The 25,755-nt window shown below is 39.8% G+C and overlaps 1 pseudogene; it reads right to left on the bottom strand.

Annotated features, from left to right (window-relative positions):
• Positions 1-732: 732 nt before the first annotated feature.
• Positions 733-24,283, bottom strand: LOC132354544 (olfactory receptor 4D2-like; annotated as a pseudogene).
• Positions 24,284-25,755: the final 1,472 nt, after the last annotated feature.

Raw genomic sequence — 25,755 nt, 5'->3', positions numbered from 1 at the left:
GAGAACATATCTTACTGTCATAGGAGTGTTCAAATCAACCTTCACACACACAAAAAATAAGGATATTTTCCTTTTTCCTAAAAAACTGAGTTGCTTAATTTCAAAATTATTAAGTTCTAAGATGAACTTCACAACATTTCCAAAGCTATGAAGAGGTAAACAGTGGCTGTCGCTCCACCTTATAAATGGAAAACAAAGCCAAAGAGAAGTGATAAGTGACTCCCTTTTATAAACCAGCTGGTACCTCCTTAATCTTTTCACTGCTGCCTGCATCTCCTTGTTTCTCAGGGTGTAGATCATGGGGTTGAACATGGGGGTCATGACAGTTTGGCTAATGGACACAGCCTTGTCAATGGAGAAGGAGGTAAAGGACTGGGTGTAGAGGTAAGTGCTTGGAACAAAGACCATAGACACCACGACGATGTGAGTGGTGCAGGTAGAAGCTGCCTTCCTCCTCACTTGCCCTGAATGAGACCTGAGGATCACCAGGATGACTGAGTACGCGGTCAGGAGAAGGAGGAACCAGATGAGGACCAGCACCCCACTATTGGAAATGATAAGGAACTCCAGGAGGGAAGTGTCCATGCTGGCAATTCTCAGCATTTGTGGAACGTCACAGTAGAAATTATCTAGGACGGGGCCACAGAAAGGCAGGGGGAGCATCAGAGCCAGTTGGAAAATGGAATGGATGAAGCCTCCCACCCAGCTAGTCACCACCAGCCCCACACAGACCTAAGTGTTCATGATGGTGACATAGTGGAGGGGCCGGGAGATGGCAACAAGGCAATCATAGGCCATAAGTGAGAGGAAGAAGACCATGGACCCTCCCACAAAGTGGAAGGAGAAGATCTGGGCCATGCAGCCCTGATAGGAGATGGCCTTCTTCTCAGCGAGGAGGTCCACCAGCATCTTTGGGGCAGTGACTGTGGAGAAACAGAGCTCTAACAAACACAGCCAGATTTCAGAGCAGAAAATACATGGGTGTTTGGAGTGGGAATCAAAGGTCACTGTGACCATGATGAAGAGGTTTCCCATGACAGTGGAGGTGGAGACAAACAGGAACACCAGAAACAAGAAGAGCTGGAGCTCCTGAGTCTGTGAGAGCCCCAGGAAGACAAATTCTGATACTCACATGAGGTTCCCTGATTCCATGGTGTCTTCTCCATACACCTAAAAAACACAAACCACAGACAGAGATGCATGAAGTCACTACTTGCCCGTTTAGTGCTTTCAGTGTCCAGGTCTAAGTGATGGAAATTTATGTGCAGATCATAATACCAGTTCTGATTAAATGGCCTTGTCTCTGGAGAGTTCACTAGTTGGTGCTGGAATACACATTCTTGAGATAGCTTAAAGCCATCCAGAGACACATGCAACCTGCCTTTCAAAGATTCAGTGTAATATAGTGGTGGGAAGACTCTTGGAGTCCAACGGACCTGCAGTCAAATTTCGAAGCCTCTATTTCCTTGAGATTTGGCCTTGATCTAGTTACTTAATCTCTCTGAATCTCAGTTTCCACATCTATAAGAAAAATGTTTTCTTTATAGAAATTGTCTAGGGGATTAAATAAAATAATACATAAGGTTCCTAGAACAGTGCCTGGAATAATAAATGGTAATCACTCTCCTCTGTGTAGTCTTCTGCTCTAAAGAACTCCTCCCCTTTCCAGTCTCTAATACATTTTTGTACCAATCATTTTTCATGCAACAGTTAGCACATCATAATGTTAATGAACTTTTCATGTGTCTATATTTTTCCTCCACAATTCATAACGTGCTACAGACGTAAGTCTTGATTCATAATTTATTTGTGCCCTGCAGTACCCATCCTTGCTCATAGTCAGTACTTAATAAATAGCTGGTGTTAACTGCTGAGTGGGTGAAAAGCTATTGTGTGTGCAGGTCCATGCAGGGGAGCCTCTGGACACAGCTGGACACCTGGGGCATTCCATTTCTTTCCATCCTTCACAGTAGGTGGTCCCTTACTAGGTGAGGCTCCCCAGATCAGAGGTGGAGACAAGAGGCAGAGGGGTAACTATCATTAGTGAAGAAATAGATGATGAATATATTGTTTGAAGGAGACTTAGAGCTCTTCTGAAAGGACAGCAATTTCAGAAGATGTTATTGAATCCAAGAGTAGAAGAGAAAAAAATATTGACAGGGAAGAAATGGAAATAGATGAAGAATTAAAGGGAGGAAGGAAATTATAAGGAAGAAAAATGGGGGAATAGAATGAGTGAAGGAAGAAGAGATGGAAAGCTGGTGGGCAGGGGAGAGAATGGGAACAAAGGTGAAGAAAGACATAGAGGTTGAGAGATAGAGGTGACAGGTGAGGGTTAAATGCCCTCCCTACTCACCCCGCCTCGGCTCATCTCCCACCCTGACCTCATGCAATCCATTATCTATCAGAGACCACTCCCTTATTTTTTTTTTTTTCCCATATCTCTTCCCTCTTGCATCTCCCTCCCTCCCACCCTCCCTATCCCACCCCTCTAGGTGGTCACAAAGCACAGAGCTGATCTCCCTGTGCTATGCGGTTGCTTCCCACTGGCTATCTACTTTACGGTTGGTAGTGTATATATGTCCATGCCACTCTCTCACTTTGTCACATCTTACCCTTCCCCCTCTCCATATCCTCAAGTCCATTCTCTAGTAGGTCTGTGTCTTTATTCCCGTCTTGCCACTAGGTTCTTCATGACCTTTTTTTTTTTCCTTAGATTCCATATATACGTGTTAGCATACTGTTTTTGTTTTTCTCTTTCTGACTTACTTCACTCTGTATGACAGACTCTAACTCCATCCACCTCACTACAAATAACTCCAATTCGTTTCTTTTTTTTTTTTTTTTAATGTCTGAAACATTTATATTAACATATTTCCATACATATTTCCATACAAATACAAATATGATTTTTAGAAATTTCATGTAATGTCTGAAACATTTATATTAACATATTTCCATACATATTTCCATACAAATACAAATATAAGATTTTTAGAAATTTCATGTAATGTCTGAAACATTTATATTAACATGTTTCCATACAAATAACCCAATGAAAGTTTAGTATTAGTTGTTTTGTTTGTTTTTTTATACTGCAGGTTCTTATTAGGCATCAGTTTTATACACATCAGTGTATACATGTCAATCCCAATCGCCCAATTCAGCACACCACCATCCCCACCCCACCGCAGTTTTCCCCCCTTGGTGTCCATATGTCCATTCTCTACATCTGTGTCTCAACTTCTGCCCTGCAAACTGGCTCATCTGTACCATTTTTCTAGGTTCCGCATACATGCATTAATATACGATATTTGTTTTTCTCTTTCTGACTTACTTCACTCTGTATGACAGTCTCTAGATCCATCCACGTCTCAACAAATGACTCAATTTCGTTCCTTTTTATGGCTGAGTAATATTCCATTGTATATATGTACCACATCTTCTTTATCCATTCGTCTGTTGATGGGCATTTAGGTTGCTTCCATGACCTGGCTATTGTAAATAGTGCTGCAATGAACATTCGGGTGCATGTGTCTTTTTGAATTACGGTTTTCTCTGGGTATATGCCCAGTAGTGGGATTGCTGGGTCATATGGTAATTCTATTTTTAGTTTTTTAAGGAACCTCCATATTGTTCTCCATAGTGGCTGTATCAATTTACATTCCCACCAACAGTGCAAGAGGGTTCCCTTTTCACCACACCCTCTCCAGCATTTGTTGTTTGTAGATTTTCTGATGATGCCCATTCTAACAGGAGTGAGGTGATACCTCATTGTAGTTTTGATTTGCATTTCTCTAATAATTAGTGATGTTGAGCATCTTTTCATGTGCTTCGTGGCCATCTGTATGTCTTCTTTGGAGAAATGTCTATTTAGGTCTTCTGCCCATTTTTGGATTGGGGTGTTTGTTTCTTTGATATTGAGCTGAATGAGCTGTTTATATATTTTGGAGATTAATCCTTTGTCCGTTGATTCATTTGCAAATATTTTCTCCCATTCTGAGGGTTGTCTTTTCGTCTTGTTTATGGTTTCCTTTGCTGTGCAAAAGCTTTGAAGTTTCATTAGGTCCCATTTGTTTATTTTTGTTTTTATTTCCATTACTCTAGGAGGTGGATCAAAAAAGATCTTGCTGTGATTTACGTCAAAGAGTGTTCTCCCTATGTTTTCCTCTAAGAGTTTTATAGTGTCCAGTCTTATATTTAGGTCTCTAATCCATTTTGAGTTTATTTTTGTGTATGGTGTTAGGGAGTATTCTAATTTCATTCTTTTACATGTAGCTGTCCAGTTTTCCCAGCACCACTTATTGAAGAGACTGTCTTTTCTCCATTGTATATCTTTGCCTCCTTTGTCATAGATTAGTTGACCATAGGTGCGTGGGTTAATCTCTGGGCTTTCTATCTTGTTCCATTGATCTATGTTTCTGTTTTTGTGCCAGTACCATATTGTCTTGATTACTGTAGCTTTGTAGTATAGTCTGAAATCAGGGAGTCTGATTCCTCCAGCTCCATTTTTTTGCCTCAAGACTGCTTTGCCTATTCGGGGTCTTTTGTGTCTCCATACAAATTTTAAGATGATTTGTTCTAGCTCCGTAAAAAATGCCATTGGTAATTTGATAGGGATTGCATTGAATCTGTAGATTGCTTTGGGTAGTATACTCATTTTCACAATGTTGATTCTTCCAATCCAAGAACATGGTATATCTCTCCATCTGTTGGTATCATCTTTAATTTCTTTCATCAGTGTCTTATAGTTTTCTGCATACAGGTCTTTTGTCTCCCTAGGTAGGTTTATTCCTAGGTATTTTATTCTTTTTGTTGCAATGGTAAATGGGAGTGTTTCCATAATTTCTCTTTCAGATTTTTCATCATTAGTGTATAGGAATGCAAGAGATTTCTGTGCATTAATTTTGTATCCTGCAACTTTACCATATTCATTAATTAGCTCTAGCAGTTTTCTGGTGGCAGTTTTAGGATTCTCTATGTATAGTATCATGTCATCCGCAAACAGTGACAGTTTTACTTCTTCTTTTCCAATTTGTATTCCTTTTATTTCTTTTTCTTCTCTGATTGCCGTGGCTAGGACTTCCAAAACTATGTTGAATAATAGTGGTGAGAGTGGACATCCTTGTCTCGTTCCTGATCTTAGAGGAAATGCTTTCAGTTTTTCACCATTGAGAATGATGTTTGCTGTGGGTTTGTCATATATGGCCTTTATTATGTTGAGGTAGCTTCCCTCTATGCCCACTTTCTGGAGAGTTTTTATCAGAAATGGGTGTTGAATTTTGTCAAAAGCTTTTTCTGCATCTATTGAGATGATCATATGGTTTTTATTCTTCAATTTGTTAATATGGTGTATCACATTGATTGATTTGCGTATATTGAAGAATCCTTGCATCCCTGGGATAAATCCCACTTGATCGTGGTGTATGATCCTTTTAATGTGTTGTTGGATTCTGTTTGCTAGTATTTTGTTGAGGATTTTTGCATCTATATTCATCAGTGATATTGGTCTGTAATTTTCTTTTTTTGTAGTGTCTTTGTCTGGTTTTGGTATCAGGGTGATGGTGGCCTCATAGAATGAGTTTGGGAGTGTTCCTTCCTCTGCAATTTTTTGGAAGAGTTTGAGAAGGATGGGTGTTAGCTCTTCTCTAAATGTTTGATAGAATTCACCTGTGAAGCCATCTGGTCCTGGACTTTTGTTTGTTGGAAGATTTTTAATCACAGTTTCAATTTCATTACTTGTGATTGGTCTGTTCATATTTTCTATTTCTTCCTGGTTCAGTCTTGGAAGGTTATACCTTTCTAAGAATTTGTCCATTTCTTCCAGGTTGTCCATTTTATTGGCATAAAGTTGCTTGTAGTAGTCTCTTAGGATGCTTTGTATTTCTGCAGTGTCTGTTGTAACTTCTCCTTTTTCATTTCTGATTTTATTGATTTGAGTCCTCTCCCTCTTTTTCTTGATGAGTCTGGCTAATGGCTTATCAATTTTGTTTATCTTCTCACAGAACCAACTTTTAGTTTTATTGATCTTTGCTATTGTTTTCTTTGTTTCTATTTCATTTATTTCTGCTCTGATCTTTATGATTTCTTTCCTTCTGCTAACTTTGGGTTTTGTTTGTTCTTCTTTCTCTAGTTTCTTTAAGTGTAAGGTTAGATTGTTTACTTGAGCTTTTTCTTGTTTCTTTAGGTAGGCTTGTATAGCTATAAACTTCCCTCTTAGAACTGCTTTTGCTGCATCCCATAGGTTTTGGGTCGTCGTGTTTTCATTGTCATTTGTCTCTAGGTATTTTTTGATTTCCTCTTTGATTTCTTCAGTGATCTCTTGGTTATTTAGTAACGTATTGTTTAGCCTCCATGTGTTTGTCCTTTTTACGTTTTTTTCCCTGTAATTCATTTCTAATCTCATAGCGTTGTGGTCAGAAAAGATGCTTGATATGATTTCAATTTTCTTAAATTTACTGAGGCTTGATTTGTGACCCAAGATGTGATCTATCTTGGAGAATGTTCCGTGCGCACTTGAGAAGAACGTGTAATCTGCTGTTTTTGGATGGAATGTCCGATATATATCAATTAAATCTATCTGGTCTATTGTGTCATTTAAAGCTTCTGTTTCCTTATTTATTTTCATTTTGGATGATCTGTCCATTGGTGTAAGTGAGGTGTTAAAGTCCCCCACTATTATTGTGTTACTGTCGATTTCCTCTTTTATAGCTGTTAGCAGTTGCCTTATGTATTGAGGTGCTCCTATGTTGGGTGCATATATATTTATAATTGTTATATCTTCTTCTTGGATTGATCCCTGGATCATTATGTAGTGTCCTTCCTTGTCTCTTGTAACATTCTTTAATTTAAAGTCTATTTTATCTGATATGAGTATAGCTACTCCAGCTTTTTTTTGATTTCCATTTGCATGGAATATCTTTTTCCATCCCATCACTTTCAGTCTGTATGTGTCCCTAGGTCTAAAGTGGGTCTCTTGTAGACAGCATATATATGGGTCTTGTTTTTGTATCCATTCAGCCAGTCTATGTCTTTTGGTTGGGGCATTTAATCCATTCACGTTTAAGGTAATTATCGATATGTATGTTCCTATGACCATTTTCTTAATTGTTTTGGGTTTGTTTTTGTAGGTCCTTTTCTTCTCTTGTGTTTCCCACTTAGAGAAGTTCCTTTAGCATTTGTTGTAGAGCTGGTTTGGTGGTGCTGAATTCTCTTAGCTTTTGCTTGTCTGTAAAGCTTTTGATTTCTCCATCAAATCTAAATGAGATCCTTGCCGGGTAGAGTAATCTTGGTTGTAGGTTCTTCCCTTTCATCACTTTAAGTATATCATGCCACTCCCTTCTGGCTTGCAGAGTTTCTGCTGAGAAATCAGCTGTTAACCTTATGGGAGTTCCCTTGTATGTTATTTGTCGTTTTTCCCTTGCTGCTTTCAATAATTTTTCTTTGTCTTTAATTTTTGCCACTTTGATTACTATGTGTCTCGGCGTGTTTCTCCTTGGGTTTATCCTGTATGGGACTCTCTGCGCTTCCTGGACTTGGGTGGCTATTTCCTTTCCCATGTTAGGGAAGTTTTCGACTATAATCTCTTCAAATATTTTCTCTGGTCCTTTCTCTCTCTCTTCTCCTTCTGGGACCCCTATAATGCGAATGTTGTTGCGTTTAATGTTGTCCCAGAGGTCTCTTAGGCTGTCTTCATTTCTTTTCATTCTTTTTTCTTTATTCTGTTCCGCAGCAGTGAATTCCATCATTCTGTCTTCCAGGTCACTTATCCGTTCTTCTGCCTCAGTTATTCTGCTATTGATTCCTTCTAGTGTAGTTTTCATTTCAGTTATTGTATTGGTCATCTCTGTTTGTTTGTTCTTTAATTCTTCTAGGTCTTTGTTAATCATTTCTTGCATCTTCTCAATCTTTGCCTCCATTCTTATTCCAAGGTCCTGGATCATCTTCACTATCATTATTCTGAATTCTTTTTCTGGAAGGTTGCCTATCTCCACTTCATTTAGTTGTTTTTCTGGGGTTTTTTCTTGTTCCTTCATCTGGTACATAGCCCTCTGCCTTTTCATCTTCTCTATCTTTCTGTAACTGTGGTTTTTGGTCCACAGGCTGCAGGATTATAGTTTTTCTTGCTTCTGTTGTCTGCCCTCTGGTGGTTGAGGCTATCTAAGAGGCTTGATGGGAGGCTCTGGTGGTGGGTAGAGCTCCCTTATTTTTTTAAATTAATTTTTATTGGAGTACAGTTGCTTTACAATGTTGTGTTAGTTTCCACTGTACAGCAAAGTGAATCAGCCATATGTATACACATATCCCCTCTTTCCTGTATTTCCCTCCCATCTAGGTCACCACAGAGCACCAAGTAGAGTTTCCTGTGCTACACAGTAGGTTCTCACCAGTTATCTATCTTATACACAGCAGTGTATATATTTCAATCCCAATCTCCCAATTCATCCCACCACCCCCTTGGCATCCATACATTTATTCTCTATGTCTGAGAGATCACTCCCTTCTTATTTTTCACTTCAATTTTTTTTCACTCCAGTCCACTTTCTACACAGCTGTCCATGAGACCTTCCTAAATGCTGAAATGATCACATCCCCTCTCACTTCTATCGTTGTAGTGATGCTCACCAGAGCCCCTTAGGAGCCACAGCCAATACTTTGTGGATCAAGTCAGGGTGGATACACATACACGTGCATGCAACACAGCATGTCATACAGGGCTGTAAAACGTAAGCTCCATCTGCCTTTTTAATCTGTATCTCCGCCTCTGATGAACCACTAGCTCTTTAATGGATTAAAGTCTTAAACACGCTCCATATTTATTTATTTCCATGTTGGTTCCCTGGAATTCTGTTCATACCTTCTCAACCCTAGAAAAGGCCCACTCAAACATCACCCTGTCTGTCATTCCTGTCACCATTTCTCCCATACAGAACAAATTCCCCATTTTTCAGTGTTCTTAAACATTGAAAACATACTCTGCTATAGGTTTATCATCATTCATTTTTTTTTCAGCTTCTCTCCTCAACTTACTACATCGTAATTTCAATATCTTGGCAACCCCAGAATTTGGAACAGCCGCTCTGATACAGCACATGCTCAGTAAATATTGTCAAGTTAATGTATTAAGGAGGTAATTGATTATGTGGAGATTTTTAAAGTGAATTTACTTATCCTCTGTTCCCTATCTCATAAGGCCAGATCTATAAGTGGTTGTTAAAATTACTGGGTTTTACATGCAACTTAAAGCAGCTGCTTAAAAGCACATCCCTTCAATTACTTCCCGAGGCTCTCCTCCAACTTTAAACTTAGTACCATCAAGTCTATATCACTTGTTTATTCTCTCCAGCCTCCAGCAGTTGTTTTCAAGAACCTAGCTACCATTGACCTATCCGGAAGTGTGGAAACCCTCAGGCGCTCACCTTCCTTCAGCCCCGAATGGGGGAAGAGAGTTCAGGTCTTACATCTTTCTGAGAGGTCCTCTCTATGCAGCTTCACAGCTTCCTGATCTCTGCCCATACCTCACACACGCAACTCATCGGCATGACCCTGAGGACGAAGGGATATCCTTAGGGAGAAATTATTGGACTGGGCACAGGAAGCAGAGCTGGAATGAGTCTTGCTGGGGACAAGGGAACAGTGGGAGTTGTTAAAAAGTTTCTAAGTCTTTCAGAAACACTTGCTATTTGACCATACTCTCCAAGGCAACCTACAGATTCAATGCAATCCCTATCAAAATACCAAAGGCATTTTTCACAGTACTAGAACAAATAATTTAAAAATTTGTATGGAACCACAAAAGACCCCAAACAGCCAAAACAATCTTGAGGATGAAGATCAGGGTTGGAGGAATTATGCACTCTGACTCCAGACTATACTATAAAGCTATAGTAATCAATACAGAATGGTACGGGCACAAAAACAGACACAGATCAATGGAACAGGATAGACAGCCAGAAATAAACCCATGCACTTATAGTCAATTAATCTCCAACAAAGGAGGCAATACAATGGAGGAAAGACAGGCTCTTCAATAATTGGTGCTGGGAAAACTGGACAGCTACATATAAAAGAAAGAAATTAGAATATTCTCTAACACTATATAGAAAAATAAACACAAAATGGATTAAAAACATAAATGTACAACTGTATACTATAACATAGGCAGAACACTCTTTCACATAAATTGCCACAATATTTTTTGAGATATGTCTCCTAAAGTAAAGAAAATAAAAGCAAAAATAAACAAATGGGACCTAATTAAACTTAACAGCTTTTGTAGAGCAAAGGAAACCCTCGATAAAAGGAAAAGACAACCTACTGAATGGGAGAAAATATTTGCAAATGATAGGACCAATAATGGGTTAATAGCCAACATATATAAACAGCTCGTACAACTCAACATCAATAAAACAAAAAAACCAATTAAAAATTGGCAGAACTTAATAGACATTTTTCCAAAGAGGAAATGCAGATGGCCAACACGTACTTGAAAAGATTCTCAGCAACGCTAATCATCATGGAAATGCAAATCAAAACCACAATGAGACATTGCCTCACACCTGTCAGAATGGTTATCATCAAAAAGAACACAAATAACAAATGTTGGCCAGAATGTGGAGAAAAGGGAGCCCTTGTACACTATTGGGACTGTAAATTGGTGCAGCCACGTGGAAAACAGCATGCAGATTTCTCAAAAAACTAAGAATAGAACTACCATATGACCAAGCAATTCCACCCTTAGGTGTATATCCGGAAAAAACAAAAGCACTAATTTGAAAAAAATACATGCACCCCAATGTTCCTAGCAGCATTATTTACAATTGCCAAAATATGAAAGCAACCTAAGTGCCCATCAACAGATGAATGGATAAAGATGCAGTATATAGATATGACAGAATACTAATCAGCCATAAAAAAGAATGAAATATTACCATTTGCAGTAACATGGATGGACTTCGAGGACATTACGCTGAGTGAAATAAGTCAGACAGAGAAAGACAAATGCTATATGATATCACTTGTATGTGCAATCTAAAAAAATATAACAAATTAGTGAATAAAGCAAAAAAAGAAGCAGATTCACAGACATAGAGAACAAACTAGTGGTTATCAGTGGGAAGGGGGGTGAGGGCTGATATAGAGATAGGGAGTGGGAGGTACAAACTATTGGGTGTAAGATAGGATACAGGGATGTATTGTACAACACGAGGAATATAGCCAATATTTTGTAAATATAACTGTAAAGGGAGTGTAACCTTTAAAACTTGTATAAAAAATAAAATTAAAAAAGTTACAAACTCCCTTCCCCCCCAAAAAAGAATACCTGGAACATATTGGAAGCTTAATGAATATTAACTGAGTTAACGCATGAACAAATAATTTAACACATGGACACTATAACCAAACTACCTTCTGTAATGCATCTGCTTAAGTGCAAATAAAATAATTCTATATGAAAACTCCAAAACCAAAAAACAAAACAACACAACAACAAAAAATAACACTTACTATTTGGAACGTCTGCCTTGAGGGCAAAAAGCAAGCAAACAAACAAAAATTTTTTTAAAAACCACAAAAAACAACAAAACAAAAATCCACCAATGACAATGAAAATTGTAGAGATTCATGACATGTAAGATTAGGAGATCAAGATTAGAAAGGCCAGAATCTCTCAAAATTTCTGGGATTTTTGGAAGGACCCATTTCATAGACAAGTGGTTCACACACTTAAACATGCATTAGAATCACCTGGAGGGAATGTTAAAACTCAGAAACTCCCACGCAGAATTTTTGATTTAGTAGGTTTGGGTGGAGCCTGAGAATTCACATTTCTAACAAGTTTTCAGGTGATGCTGATGCTGCTTATCTGGGGCCACAGTTTGAGAACCACTGACTTTGAGTTTCACTGCTCTTGTCAGCAGAATGAACAGATCTTTCTCACAGCATCATCAAGGCAACTGGTTTAATAGTTTACTTTTTTAAAAAGAATTAATTGACCTTGACTTGGACAACATTATAGGTGGGAAAATATTTGTATGCTACATTGGAAACAAAACCTATGACTCTGTCTTTTATTTTGTCAACCGGATCCCAAGGTTGATTCCCCATCCATATCCAATTCTATTGCACCATCTATAACATTCTAGTACCCTTTATATATGAATTATTACTCAGTAAGATCCTTCCTTTCATACAAGGACTAGTACAGGAAGCGCATATGTTTTCTTATTATGATGAACCAGTCAGAATTGGAATTTCTAATCTTGGTGTGCAGTAGCTTTCCTTTCTACATGAGATTTCCAGGATGATCTGAGTTCTTTTGTTACAAATATTTATACTTAGCAAGAACATAGAAAAACACTATCTGAAGCTCTGGTTTCGTCCAAATACAAGAGATATAGATTTCAAAAACATGAATTCTTCCCAATATTTAGAGCTTTATTCCACTTAAAAACCAACCACTCATTAAAATAGCCTGGGTTGATGCTGGGGAAGGGACTAGGTCTTATCAATCTCCTTGACTGTCAGATGTCACTAACGGTAACATGATTAACAATAACTAATTAAATTACCTGGACTAATTAATTATAATTCTGATTTGGTTTTCAATAAGAAAGCCATTATATCTTCTACTTTATATATATTCTCCTCTCAAGTCACATAAATGTTTGTAAACACATTTCAACCCCAAAGTTGATTCCTCAAAGCATGATTGTGGACGAGTTATCTGTTTTAGAAATTGATTACAATGTGGCTTATTGATTTGGAGTTATTGTACTTGGGCCGTTGTGAACATTCAATAAATGTGTAAAAATTAATAAACAGAAACTTCAATTAAATAGAGTTGAGAGACCAGAAGGGGGAGCTCTCAAACCTTGTGACAATAGCAGAGCCCAACAGGAAAAAGAAAGATTCTACTTCTTTCCTGGCAAGAACTCAGCCAAAGAAAAGCCATGGGCTCTTTTTTTACTACAGCCTGCCACCTTCCTTTTTCTCTCTAAAGAAAGAAGTTCCCTTCCCACTGGGGACTTGCACGTGGCTCACTATGGGTGCAGACACTGAATTGCAATTCTCTGCTGATCCTGAATAAACCCATCTTTGCTGGGAAATATTTGGCAGTCTATTTGTTAGCATAACTGAAAGTTATCCTTTTTTAAGAATAGGAGAGCAGTAAAAGGCAGGTTGGGTACACCTCAATGCACAATGTTGCGGATACAAAAATAAGAAATCCATTCTCCTCTCAAGGAACTCACAGGTTGATGAGAAAAACAGACCCAAGAACACATAAAGGCACTTCAGAGAGGAGATACCTCTACTAGCGGAATGGCCAATGGTTAAAAGGCTGAGCAGCTAACCATGACTGGGAGAGAAGGAAGACTTCGGAGAGGACATGACATTTAAACAGAGGTAAAATTCAAATGTGTTAGGCAGACAAGGAGGGAAAGTGTGTTTCTGACAGGAAGAACAGTGGTCCAGGTATGAACTGACACAGCATACACTCCAAGAACCCTCAGGGCCTTGACAAGGTTGGAGCACAGGGGAAGTGAAGGGACATTAGGGTAGAGAGGAGGCAGGGATCACTGTGAATAGTGTTAAGAGACCAGGCTCATACACTTAAGTTTTACCTTGAGGGAGGTGAGAAGCCAGTGGAGGACGTTATGCAGAAGAATGACCTACAAATGAGGGCCTGTCTGGCAGCAGGGAGGAGGAGAGATGGGAGAGTTGAGAGGATGAACATAGCGGTGCAGCTCCTCTGTTTATTCATACCCCATCCTGTTTCAGAAGAGACTTCATGAGGGCAGTTAAGGGCTTATAAGTGTTCTGTGTTCGTGACCCAGCCCATCTCAGCTTCAAAATCATTAAAGATGTGAGGAGGGCGAAGAGCTAGAGGAGAAAGTGAAAAGGAGATGGGAGCTAAGAAGAGAAGGAGGAGGATAAATAGGTAATTAAGAAAAATCAGAGTGTGAAAGCCGACGAGCCAACAAGGACCCATGGCTCAGTGATATCAAGACCCTAATTCAGTGAGTCTGTGGTGCCCTTGGCCTCTCCCTCATGAGCCGAGATGGCCTCCATGCTTCTTATGGTGTATGCCCTCACACATCTCATTCAAAGGCTGGTGGTGAGGAAATGGGTGAAGGGCAGTTTCTTTCTCCTTCTGCATCTCTTGCCTCTATTCCTGGAGGAGAAATCCTTCCCAGAATCTCCTAGGCTAACACACTGTTTGTTGTGATCACATGAACCGGATCACATGAACACATGAGCACTCCTGGCTTCTAAGTGTTCTGGGAAAGTGAACACTTATGATAGGGGACAAGCAAGGGGGAGGTGGTTGGGAATGGCTTTGGGTAGACACACGAGAACAAGGCTATCTTCTTATAAAGCACCTGGAAACGGGGATGAACATGATGGACCAGAGGCAAGAGAATACTGACAGGAATGCAATGTCTGTCTAATGCAGGAAAACTCTTCTAACAGCGGAGGTCATGAACTCAGATGTGAGTAATGTAAATAAGAGAAGGTGCTCAGTAGGAATTTCTCTATCTAAAGAGGTACTGAGGATCATCACTCTCCCCACCCCAGCACAAAATTTGAGCATCTAAGCCAAAGACCGGAAATCAAGATTTTTCTTTGCCAAAACAACAACTCTAGAAAAATAGACCTCAAGGTATTGGCATTTGAGGGCCCTCCAGTAAACAGCTGATTTCCTCCAGAACCCCTAAGGTAAAGTCTAAAAGCTTCAATACATCAAGGTACCAATTAGTATTTTATTGCCTTGCTCTTAAATGTAGATAGCCAAGGATCAAAAGGAGTTTAAGGATGGCTACTAATACAAATGGGAAAAACAAAATAAATAGAAAAATGAATGAGAAAAAACCCCAAAAGACATAGGAAACAGAAGAAAAGTTTATACAACTAACATCCTTTGAGAGAAGAAAATATGTATTTCTGTCCTCTGAGCAAGAAGCAATTTTTAAAAATTAAATCTCGATAAAACTAATACTAAAATGAAAGATTGATAAACCTGACTACATGAAAACTAACACCAAAAATAAAGGAGACAAACTATAAAATGGGAGCAGGAATTATAATAAATATAGATCGTATTATAATGAATACTGACAATAGACCAGTAACCAAATTATATAAGAACTCCTATATTAAAAAGGAAAAGCCAATAGAAAAGCAAACAAAAGACATTCATGGGAAACCTGAAGGCAATAAAAATATGGAAAGCAATGTTAGAGAAATGCAAATCAAGACTACAGTGAAATACCATTTTTTACTCACTTAAGTGGCAATAATTAACAAGTCAGACAATATCAACTGTTAGGAGGATGTGAATCAATGGGAACACTTCAGCGCTGCTGATGACCATGTAATTTGGTACAACAACTTTGGAAAACAATTTGGCGCTACTATGTAAAGGTACATCTTTGAAGATCTCATGAGTCAGCAATTCCATCTCAAGGTATATAACTTATAGCTCCTCAACATAACAACTGGAGACAAGTAGAAGAATATTCAAAAGAGCAGAATCTGGGAACAATCCAAATAAGCTTTGTCTCACAATGGAATATCACACAGCAGTGCAAATGAATGAACTTCAGCCAAACAAAACAATATGGGCATTTAAAAACATAATGTTGAGTGAAAAAAAGCAAATTTCAGAATATTATGTGCAGTATTTTATTTGTATAAAGCTCAAAAAAAAACCAAAACAATATACTGATTATGTTAAAATGTGATGAAACTGTTTTTATAAGCAATGGAATGATAAACACCAAATTCAAGAAATTGGTTTCATCTGGGGAGAAGTGATGTGATGGAGAGCCCCTATAGGTAGCTACAAGTTATTGGTAACTTCTGGTTCTTGAACTGAGTAGTATATACATGAATGTTCATACAATGTAATATAGTCTTTTATAACTTAGAGGCATTTTACATGTAATCTTTTGCTTGTTATAATTATTATACCTTATTAAATTGTAAAGCAAAAAAACTGAACATTCATGATGATTTCAAACTTGAAAATTAGATAAAATATAGTTATACTGTTCTCTCAATATTTTCTCACAAGTTTTGGATTTGGTTCTAGCAATAAAGCTGGGAGGCTTGGGTCAGATATCAATTTTAACAAATGTGTTGAGGAAGATGTCATGAGGCCAAGAGAGGCCAGGTGTCTCATTCAATGTCATTCATTTGTTAAGTGATGTGTTAGAATCTCTAATTTAAGGCTTAAGATTCTAAATATTGTGCAGTTTCCAACAATCCAGACTCACACCAAAATGGGGTACTGGGAAAAGAGGTCAAAATACAGAAAACAGAACTGCTCTTCTGGGGAAAAGCTATCATCCTAAGAGGAAACTATCCACCAAGAAGGCAGAAAGGAGGGTGTGGGTTTCCAGAATGTTTCCATGACAACACATCTCATTGTCATAGGAGTGTTCAAATCACCATCAAAAACAAAAATAAGGATATTATCCATTTTCCTAAAAATCCGAGTAGGCTACTTAGGTTCACTACGCATTCACCTCCATGATAATCCTCATAACACATCCACAAGTAATGAACAGGGCAGATACAGTAGCTCACTCTTCACTTTACGAATGGAAAACAAAGCCTAAGGGAAGTGACTCACCCACCGGATGCCTCCTTAATATCTTCACTGCTGCCTGCATCTCCTGGTTCCTCAGGGTGTAGATCATGGGGTTGAGCATGGGGGTCATGACCCTGTGGCTGATGGACACAGCCTTGTCCACGGAGAAGGAGGTGAAGGGCCGGGCATAGAGGTAAAGGCTTGGAACAGAGACCGTAGACACCACGACAATGTGGGTGGTGCAGATGGAAGCTGCCTTCCTCCTCACCTGCCCCGAGTGGGACCTCAGCATCACCAGGATGACTGAGGAGATCAGGAGAAAAAGGAACCTGATGACATCCAGCAACCCACTATTGCATGAGGAACTCTAAGACAGAAGTGTCAGTGCAGGCGAGTCTCAGTACCTGTGGAACATCACAGTAGAAATTACCTAGGACATTTGGGCCACAGAAAGACAGTGAGAGCATCAGAGCCAGTTGGTAAATGGAATGTATGAAGCCTCCCACACAGCTAGCCACCGCCAACCCCACACAGAGCTGAATGTTCATGATGGTGACATAGTGGAGGGGCCGGGAGATGGCAACAAGGTGGTCATAGGCCATCACTGAAATGAAGAAGACCATGGCACCTCCCAGAAAGTGAAAGAAGAAGACCTGAGCCATGCAGCCCTGGTAGTAGATGGTCTTCTTCTCAGTGAGGAAATTCACCAGTATCTTTGGGGAAGTGACTGGGGAATAGCAGAGGTCTATGACAACCAGGTTTCAGAGTAGAAAATACATGGGTGTGTGGAGCCGGGAATCAGAGCTCACCATGATCATGATGAGGAGGTTTCCTATGACACTGGTGGTGTAGACAAACAGGAACACCAGAAACAAGAAAAGATGGAGCTCCTGAGTCTGTAGGAGTCCCAGGAAGACAAATTCCGACACCCATGTGAGGTTCCCTGATTCCGTGGTGTCTTCTCCATACACGTAAAGAACACAAACCACAGACAGAGATGCATTAGTTCTCAGGGACTCAAATTGATATGTCCAGGTCTAGATGATGGACATTGATAATATCATAATATCAGGTCTGATAAAATGGCCTTGTCTCTGGAGAGTTCACTAGTTGCTGCTGGAATATACATTCATGAGATATCTTAAAGCCATCCAGAAACACATGCACCCTGGCTTTCAAAGATTCAGTGTAATATAGTGATGGGAAGACTCTTGGGGGTCCAACAGACCTGCAGTCAAATTTCTATTTCCTTGAGATTTGACCCTGAGGAAATTACTTCATCTCTCTGAATCTCAGTTTCCACATTTGTAAGGTGGGAATAAAAATGTTTTCTTACAAAAAAAAATGGTCATGAAGAACCTAGGGGCAAGACAGGAATAAAGATGCAGAACTACTAGACAATGGACTTGAGGATACGGGGAGGGGGAAGGGTAAGCTGGGACAAAGTGAGAGAGTGGCATGGACATATATACACTACCAAATGTAAAATAGATAGCTAGTGGGAAGCAGCTGCATAGCACAGGGAGATCAGCTCGGTGCTTTGTGACCACTTAGAGGGGTGGGATAGGGAGAGTGGGAGGGAGGGAGATGCAAGAGGGAAGAGATATGGGAACATATGTATATGTATAACTGATTCACTTTGTTATAAAGCAGAAACTAACACACCATTGTAAAGCAATTATACTCCAATAAAGATGTTTAAAAAAATGTTTTCTTTATAGAATTGTCTAGAGGATTAAGTAAAATAACACATAAGTTTCCCAGAACAGTGTCTGGAATAATAAATGGTAATCACTCTCCTCTGTGTAGTCTCCTGCTCTAAAGACACCCTCCCTTCCTCGAATCTCTAATACATTTTTGTACCAATCATTTTTCATGCAAGAGTGAACACATCATAATGTCAATTAACTTTTCATGTGTCTATGTGTTTCCCTCCATAATTCAACTCTAAACTCCAGAGGTATAAATATGTATCTTATAATTTATTTCTACCCTGCAGTGCCCATCTTTGCTAACAGTCAATATTCAAAAAACATGTGGTGTTGACTGCTGGGTGGGTGAACAGCTATAGGGAGTGCCTCCCTCATTGATGTAGGCGGTCTCTTACTGGATGAGGTAATGGGATATATGGTGTGAGTGCTGAGACAAGAGAAGGGGGAGAGAGATTCTCTGGATTAAGAAATGAGTGAGGGCTATTGTATGAAGGGGACTGGAAGAGCTCTTCTGAAAGAAACAAGAATTTTAGAAGATGTTACTGAATACAAGGATAGAAGAGAAAGGAAGATGTGGAAACAAGAGAAATAGAATAGACAAAGGAATAAAGGGGGCAGATTAAGAGAAAGGGAGAGGAAGGAAGGGGAATGGAGAGGTGGGGGGGCGGGGAAGGGAATGGGAACAAAGGTGAAGGACACGGAGGGTGAGAGACAGAGGTGACAGGTGAGGGCTAAGTGGCCTCCACACGCCCCTTCCTTGCCTCACTCCCCCCGCTACTTGCCTCCTGCAATCTATTGTCCATCAGAGGTCATTTTAATTGCATCCTTCTGCTTCCATCTGCTTCCACGCCAGGCCATCGTCTATACCACTGTCAGAGAGACCTTTCTAAACTCATATCTGATCGTCTTCCTCCCCATTATAATCTTTTAATGACTATGAAAGGCCCACAGCTTAAAACTCAAACTCTTAGAAGCTGCTTTGTGGGTTAATTCAGGGTTGAAACACACGCTTCCATACACGCACGCAACTCCTTCTCAGTATGTCATATCAAGCTCTATAATGTAGCCTCCATCTACCTTTCTAACCAGGAACTGACTCCTGTTCAAGGAATTCATAGCCTCTCACATATGTCATATGCTTGGTTATTTCTGGAGCTTTGGAAATGAATTCTGTTTCCTGAAATACCTTCTACTACCTTCTCAACCTAGAAGTCCTCAGATATCACCTTCTCTGTGACTCCTTCTCCATTTCTCCCATGCAGAATTAATCCCTCATTCCTCTGGGTTCCAATAACATTTTATAAGTACCTCTGATACAGCATTTATCATTTTTTTGGTTGTCCCTTTGAACGAGATTTTAAATTCAAAACGTAGTTGCCCTAGCACCTATAATAGCAGCTCTGATTTAGCAGTTGCTCAAAAAAAGTTTGCTAACCTAATGTGTTATTTAGTAGGTAATTATGTGATCTTTTTCAGTGTGACCATGTGGAGAATTTTGTGATGTATTTCCTTATCTTTTGCTCTCAGTATCCTCCCTCTAAACCACAGGACCAAGTTTTCACTTGGTTGTGAAAAGCCTGGTTTTCCTCATGCAACTTGAGGAATCTGTTTTCAATACTTTGCTTCCCCTGCATTAATTTCTGAGGCTCTCCTCTCACCTCAGACTTACTACCATCAAGCCTGTGTCACTTGTTCATTCTCTGCACTCTCCAGCAAGTGTTTCTGGATCCTTTTTACTTTATCTACAGGTGAGGAAACCCTGATCTCTCACCTTCCTTCAACAAGAATGGGAGAGAATCTTCTGGTCTTCCACCTTCTAGGAGATCCTTTTTCTGCAGCTTTAGCTTCCCAGCCACTGCCCATACATCACCTATACAACAATGGGTGTGACCCTTGGGGAAGAGGGTATATCCCTGGGGAGAACCTACTGGACTCGGCTCAGGAAGCAGGGCTGGGCTGATTACCACTGGGGGCAAGGAAGCAATAGGAGTTGTTAAAAAGTTTCAAAATGTCTCAAAAACACATAATCATTACGAGTTATTCCTTGAGGGCCAAAAGGACCAAGGACAATACAATTTTATAGATTTGTAGAATGTAGGATTCTCAGGCCAAGATCCAAAAGGATGAAAGTCTCTTCAAAAGAAATAGACTCTCTGGGAGTTCTGGAAGAAAGCATTTCTTAGATCAGTGATTCTTACCCTTGAGACAATCACCTGGAGAACTTGTTAAAGGATAAATTAGTGTGCCCCAGCCCCAGACTTTCAGCTGGTCAATGGTATGGCCAAGAATTTGCATTTGTAACAAGTTCTCAGATGATACTGATGCCCCTGTTCTGGGGACCACACTTTGAGAACCACAGACTTGCTCCTCAACACGGGGACTATTCTCTCTCTCCTGGAATCTTCCAGATAACTGGTTTGATTTGTTTCCTTTTTCTTCTCCTTCTTCTCCTCCTTCCTCCCTTTCTCCTTTTCTTCTACTTTTAAGCCTAGTTGATTTTTACCTAGAGAAAGTCATAGATGGGCAAATGTATACTACAAGGGAAACTTCCTGCCCTGTAAACCTTGTCCTTTATTTTCTCAGCCGAATCCCCGATATTGATTCACCACCAGTACCCAAGTCTATTACATCATCTATAAAATGCAGCATTCTTTACCTGTGAACTCTTACTATCTCTAATACAAGGATTGGTACAGGAAACCCTTATATTTCTCATTATGATGAACGGATCAACACTGGAATTAATTGGCATTATAACCTTGATGTGCTGTAACAACTGTCTGATTTCTTAGACACAGCTCTCTGATCTACATAAGACTTCCAGGTTGGTCTGAATTATTTCAGAAATGTTTACTCTTGGCAAAATAGAGTATTTGCCTGTGGCAGATAAGAGTACAATGTGGGGCTTCCCTGGTGGCGCAGTGATTGAGAGTCTGCCTGCCAATGCAGGGGACACGGGTTCGAGCCCTGGTCTGGGAGGATCCCATATGCCGCGGAGTGGCTGGGCCCGTGAGCCACAATTACTGAGCCTGTGCGTCTGGGGCCTGTGCTCCGCAACAAGAGAGGCCGCGACAGTGAGAGGCCGGCGCACCGCGATGAAGAGTGGCCCCCGCTCGCCGCAACTAGAGAAAGCCCTCGCACAGAAATGAAGACCCAACACAGCCATAAATAAATAAATAAATAAATAAAAATTAAAAAAAAAAAGAGTACAATGTGAAGCTCTTCCACCTACAAGAGACGTAGATTTAAAAAGATACTTATTTAGAGCTTTAGTCCATTTAAAAATTGAGTCACTAAGGAAAAAAATAAAATAATAAAATTGCGTCACTTAGAAAAGTAGCCTTGATTGATTCTGGGGAAGGGGACAGGACTTGTCCATCTTTTTGACTACGATGTGACTGATTTTAGTTTATGATTCTGATTTAGCTTTCAATAAGAGAAACCTGATATGTTCCAGTTTACATATTCCCCTGTCAGGGCACATGTGATTCTGTAAATTGTTCACCAAACCTCATCTGTTCACTGCATCCACTAGTCAACGTAATAACTTCCAAAGCCCAGAATGGCTGGAATGGAGTAATTATGTTAAAGACCCAGTCATGTACAGAGCTGAGAAAATGATTTCTCTATAAGCCACATATCTAAGAAAATATATATTTGTCAGACTTAACTTCAAACTGCTAAATGGATGCAGGATACATTTAGAAGGAACTTCTTTTACATCCTCATTGAGGGAGCTCAGCATCACTGATGATTAATGATTCTCCCCTTGTGATGGTCAGTTTTACGTGTCAACTTGACTAGTCTATAATTCTCAGTTATTCAAACATGAATCTAGGTGTTGCTGTGTAGATATTTTGTAGATGTGATTGATTCTATAATCAGTTGATTTTATTTTTTAATAATCAGTTGATTTTAAGTAAAGGAGATTATCCTAGCTAATCTCCTGATGGAGATTGGATGTGCCTGATTCAGTAAGTTAAAAGGTCTTGAAGAAAGTGAAATTCTGGACTGCAGCTTCATGCCTAAGAGTTCCAGCCTGCCCTTCCTGTTGGCCTGCCCTACAGATGTTTTACTTGCCTAGCCAGTCTCACAATCATGTAAGCCAATAACAATATCTTGCAATAAATCTCTCTCTCTCTCTCTCCAGATATATATACGTGCAAAATTTGCCACCCCAAAATGTTTCTTTGGCATGTGGATTATTTTGAGCTGATAACAACCAAGGCCCAAAAAGACTCAGGAAGAAACTTTGACCTTATCCTTTAGCTACAAAAAGAATTTAGATAGAGGACCTGTTCCCAGAATGGAACTATCACCAGAGACACCTGCAAAGAATGTGGGCTAGGTGTGTGTGTGTGAGTGGGGGGAACATGACCTAGAGATCTGTGTCCCATTGTCTCTACCTGGCCCAGCAAGTATTAATTTACCAAAAACATTTGCTTTTCCATCTCCATGTCAATTTTCTTTCTCTTTTGGAGGTCCACAGCCCTATCTCCAATACCTTCTCTTGTCTTTAGCTGAAGATGGTATTTAAGGAGAAGGTTTCAGCTATTTTGGTGAGTTATTCAGTTTGCCTGAGTCTCTCTCACACATGTATGTTCTCAAACTTTGTTTGATTCTCTCCTGTTAATGTGTCAGGTCAATTTCATTCTAAGACCAACCAGAAGAACTTAGAATTGTAGAGGAAGATTTCTTCCTTCCAAACATTTCCATATCATATTGGTCCTGTTTCTCTGGTGGAACACTGACTGATACACCATTTTTAATGTATCATATATGAAATAAATTTCTTAGGCAAGGAGTATTGAGGTCTTTCTCTCCTTACACTTAAATCATCCTGGAGCTTGATTATAAGTGCATGCAGAATGGCAAGATCAAGTGATTAATGATGCTGAGGAGAAGTGAAGTAATCTCTGGACCAAAATTAATCTGCTGTCACTGGAATGATATACAGCCTTCCCTCAACAACTTCTAAAAGAGCTGTTTTCACTGATCATATAAATAAAATGACTGGAGACCATTACTTAACATGATTGTTCAGATTCTAAGGAATCAGATGCCTAACTATCTTGGCTTAATTTTAAAATATTGATGGCAAGTTACAAAAAAAAAAAGATAAATGGAAATCTGTGAAGGAACTAACATTAATTGAACACCTACTATGTGCCAAGTGTAGCTAAAGATGTTGAGGTTCAAAGATATCTAAAAGGAGCACAACCAAGAGGAGGAAGAGCCGGGATCTGAGTCCCACGGCTTCAAAGCCTATTATTATCCCACTATACTAGTCAAGACAGCATGGATATAGCTGTATTCATTGAGGCTTCTGTTTAGGAAGATCAGGTCCGTTGTTCTGTCAGAAGATCCTAGAATATCAGTTTGGGAAGATGTCCTGGACTGTTCGTCTGGGGCTGTTTAGTATCTCTAAATAAAATCCTTCTGATTGTTCTGTAAGGATTTAGATATTGGAGCTCTGCATGAGGATGGAGAAGAGCACTAGGAGTGGGACTTGCCCTCTGGCCTGGATATGCACCCTCTAGTTCACCTTAGTCTTAACTGGGCTCACTTAACTTATTCATGCTCACTGTCAGCTTCTCTAGGCTTTTGATTTTATGACCCTGTCTGTGACAAACTTTGCTCATTGTCAACCAAGATTTCTGACTCAGGCCAATCATGTCTCTACAATCCTGCTACCATGGGCTTATATCTATGTGGCAGACACTGTCAATTGCCATTTCCAACCTCCTTCTTTCTGGCTGATACAGCCAGCCATGCACTTTCCATCCTCCTTTGCAGAGTGGGGTGAATATATGACCCAGTTTCTGGCCAATGAGTCATAAGGAAATTCTGCTGCAATGGTTCTAGAAAAATTTTTCTCCCCTGGTTAAAAAAAAAGCACATGAATACCTCTCCTCTTCCTTCTTGCTGAATTATTTGGATATAAAGATATGATGACTGGAGCATTGGCAGCCATATTGCCATCATGAGGGGAAAGACAAGGAATTATAGAGCAGCCAACCCAGAGCCTTAAAATGTTGGAGCTGCTGAATTAACCAACTCTGGAATTGCCTATCCTCTAGTCTTTTTAAGTGAGATAATTTCCTCATTCTTTAAGCCACTGTGATTTGGTTATGCTGCTACTTGCAACCAAAAGCATCCTTATGGATATATATTTCAAAGAGGACCATCATTGTTTTCTAAAGAGCTCACATTCCCTGTGCAGCTGTGTGCCATATGGTGAGCATCACATTTTAAGAGGATGTTGTCATTTGAGGGCAAATACAGAGGAGATGGCAAGGATGGTGGAATCAGGAAATTTGTCACAATGGGAACAATTGAAGGAATACAGATTCTGCATCTGGAAAGAGCTCAATTAGAGGATGAGAAAAATATCAGATATTTAAAGGACTTTGGTGTGAAAGGGGAAAACACTTTTGTGAGGGACACTCAGATCAAACATGACACAGTTCATTTTCTCTCCCCTCATCTCCAAAGACCCACCGTGAATGGGGAGAAATGTGTGAAATGGGGCAGGGAGGTAGAGGTGGAGAAAGGATAAACTCAGAGCTGCCATGATGGCTTGAAGAGCCTATAACTTTTATTTCTTGGATGGGATGGTTGCTGGGAGGGAAGAGGAAACAAAAGAGCTTTTGTGTTATCTTCTTAACTTTGGAGCAACATTATACATTAACCAAGACTTTTATAAAGTGAAGCATACTTCAAAGGAGATGTAAACAAATATAAGTTCTACAGAGAAAAATTAAAAGTACATCTGAACTTGCCAGGGAAAGAAAAGGGTGCAAGAAAATGTAGAAATGCTTCTCTGAACAAGATACTGTACTATGTACTGAGAGGAATTTTAAATGAATAAAGCACAGCCCCCGCCCTCAAGCAGCCCTCATTCCAGGGCAGGAAGACAAAGAGAAAGGCAGAAACCCATGAGGTGGCAGCCTTGGACTGAACCCATACCTCATATCTGGACCACTAATAGACATGGCCCTGCCCTCTGGCCTTGGTTCCCCAACCATACTACAGCATCTTCTTCTCAGCCACATCCTCTATCCAGATTATCCAAGGAGTATTTGGTAGAATTCAGATTATCCAAGGAGTATTTGGTAGAAGAGGAACAAGTCCAAAAGGCAAATACCCTTATGGGAAATATTTAAACAATGTTACAAGTGAGACCACTTCCAAAATACCACAGTGGGGATGAGGTAGAGAGGCAGGGAGCAGAACAAATGTGATTGTTTCAGAGTTGAGATGAAAGTGTTGAGCATTCATCACAGATATTCATCCATAGATGAGGAACTCTCTAAGTTTCCCCTTGTGATTGTGGGAGACCCTGAGTTTCAAATCCCACCCATATCTCCTGCCTCGAAACTTGGAGTCAGAGGAACAATCTCATGGCCAAGCTATGCCCCTTCCTTGCTGTTCATCATTGAGCAG

This window comes from Balaenoptera ricei, chromosome 20 (genome assembly GCF_028023285.1).
Source record: "Balaenoptera ricei isolate mBalRic1 chromosome 20, mBalRic1.hap2, whole genome shotgun sequence".
Taxonomy (NCBI): domain Eukaryota; kingdom Metazoa; phylum Chordata; class Mammalia; order Artiodactyla; family Balaenopteridae; genus Balaenoptera; species Balaenoptera ricei.
The sequence above is the reverse complement of the archived record's forward strand: the minus strand, read 5'-3'. Positions and strand labels throughout refer to the sequence as shown.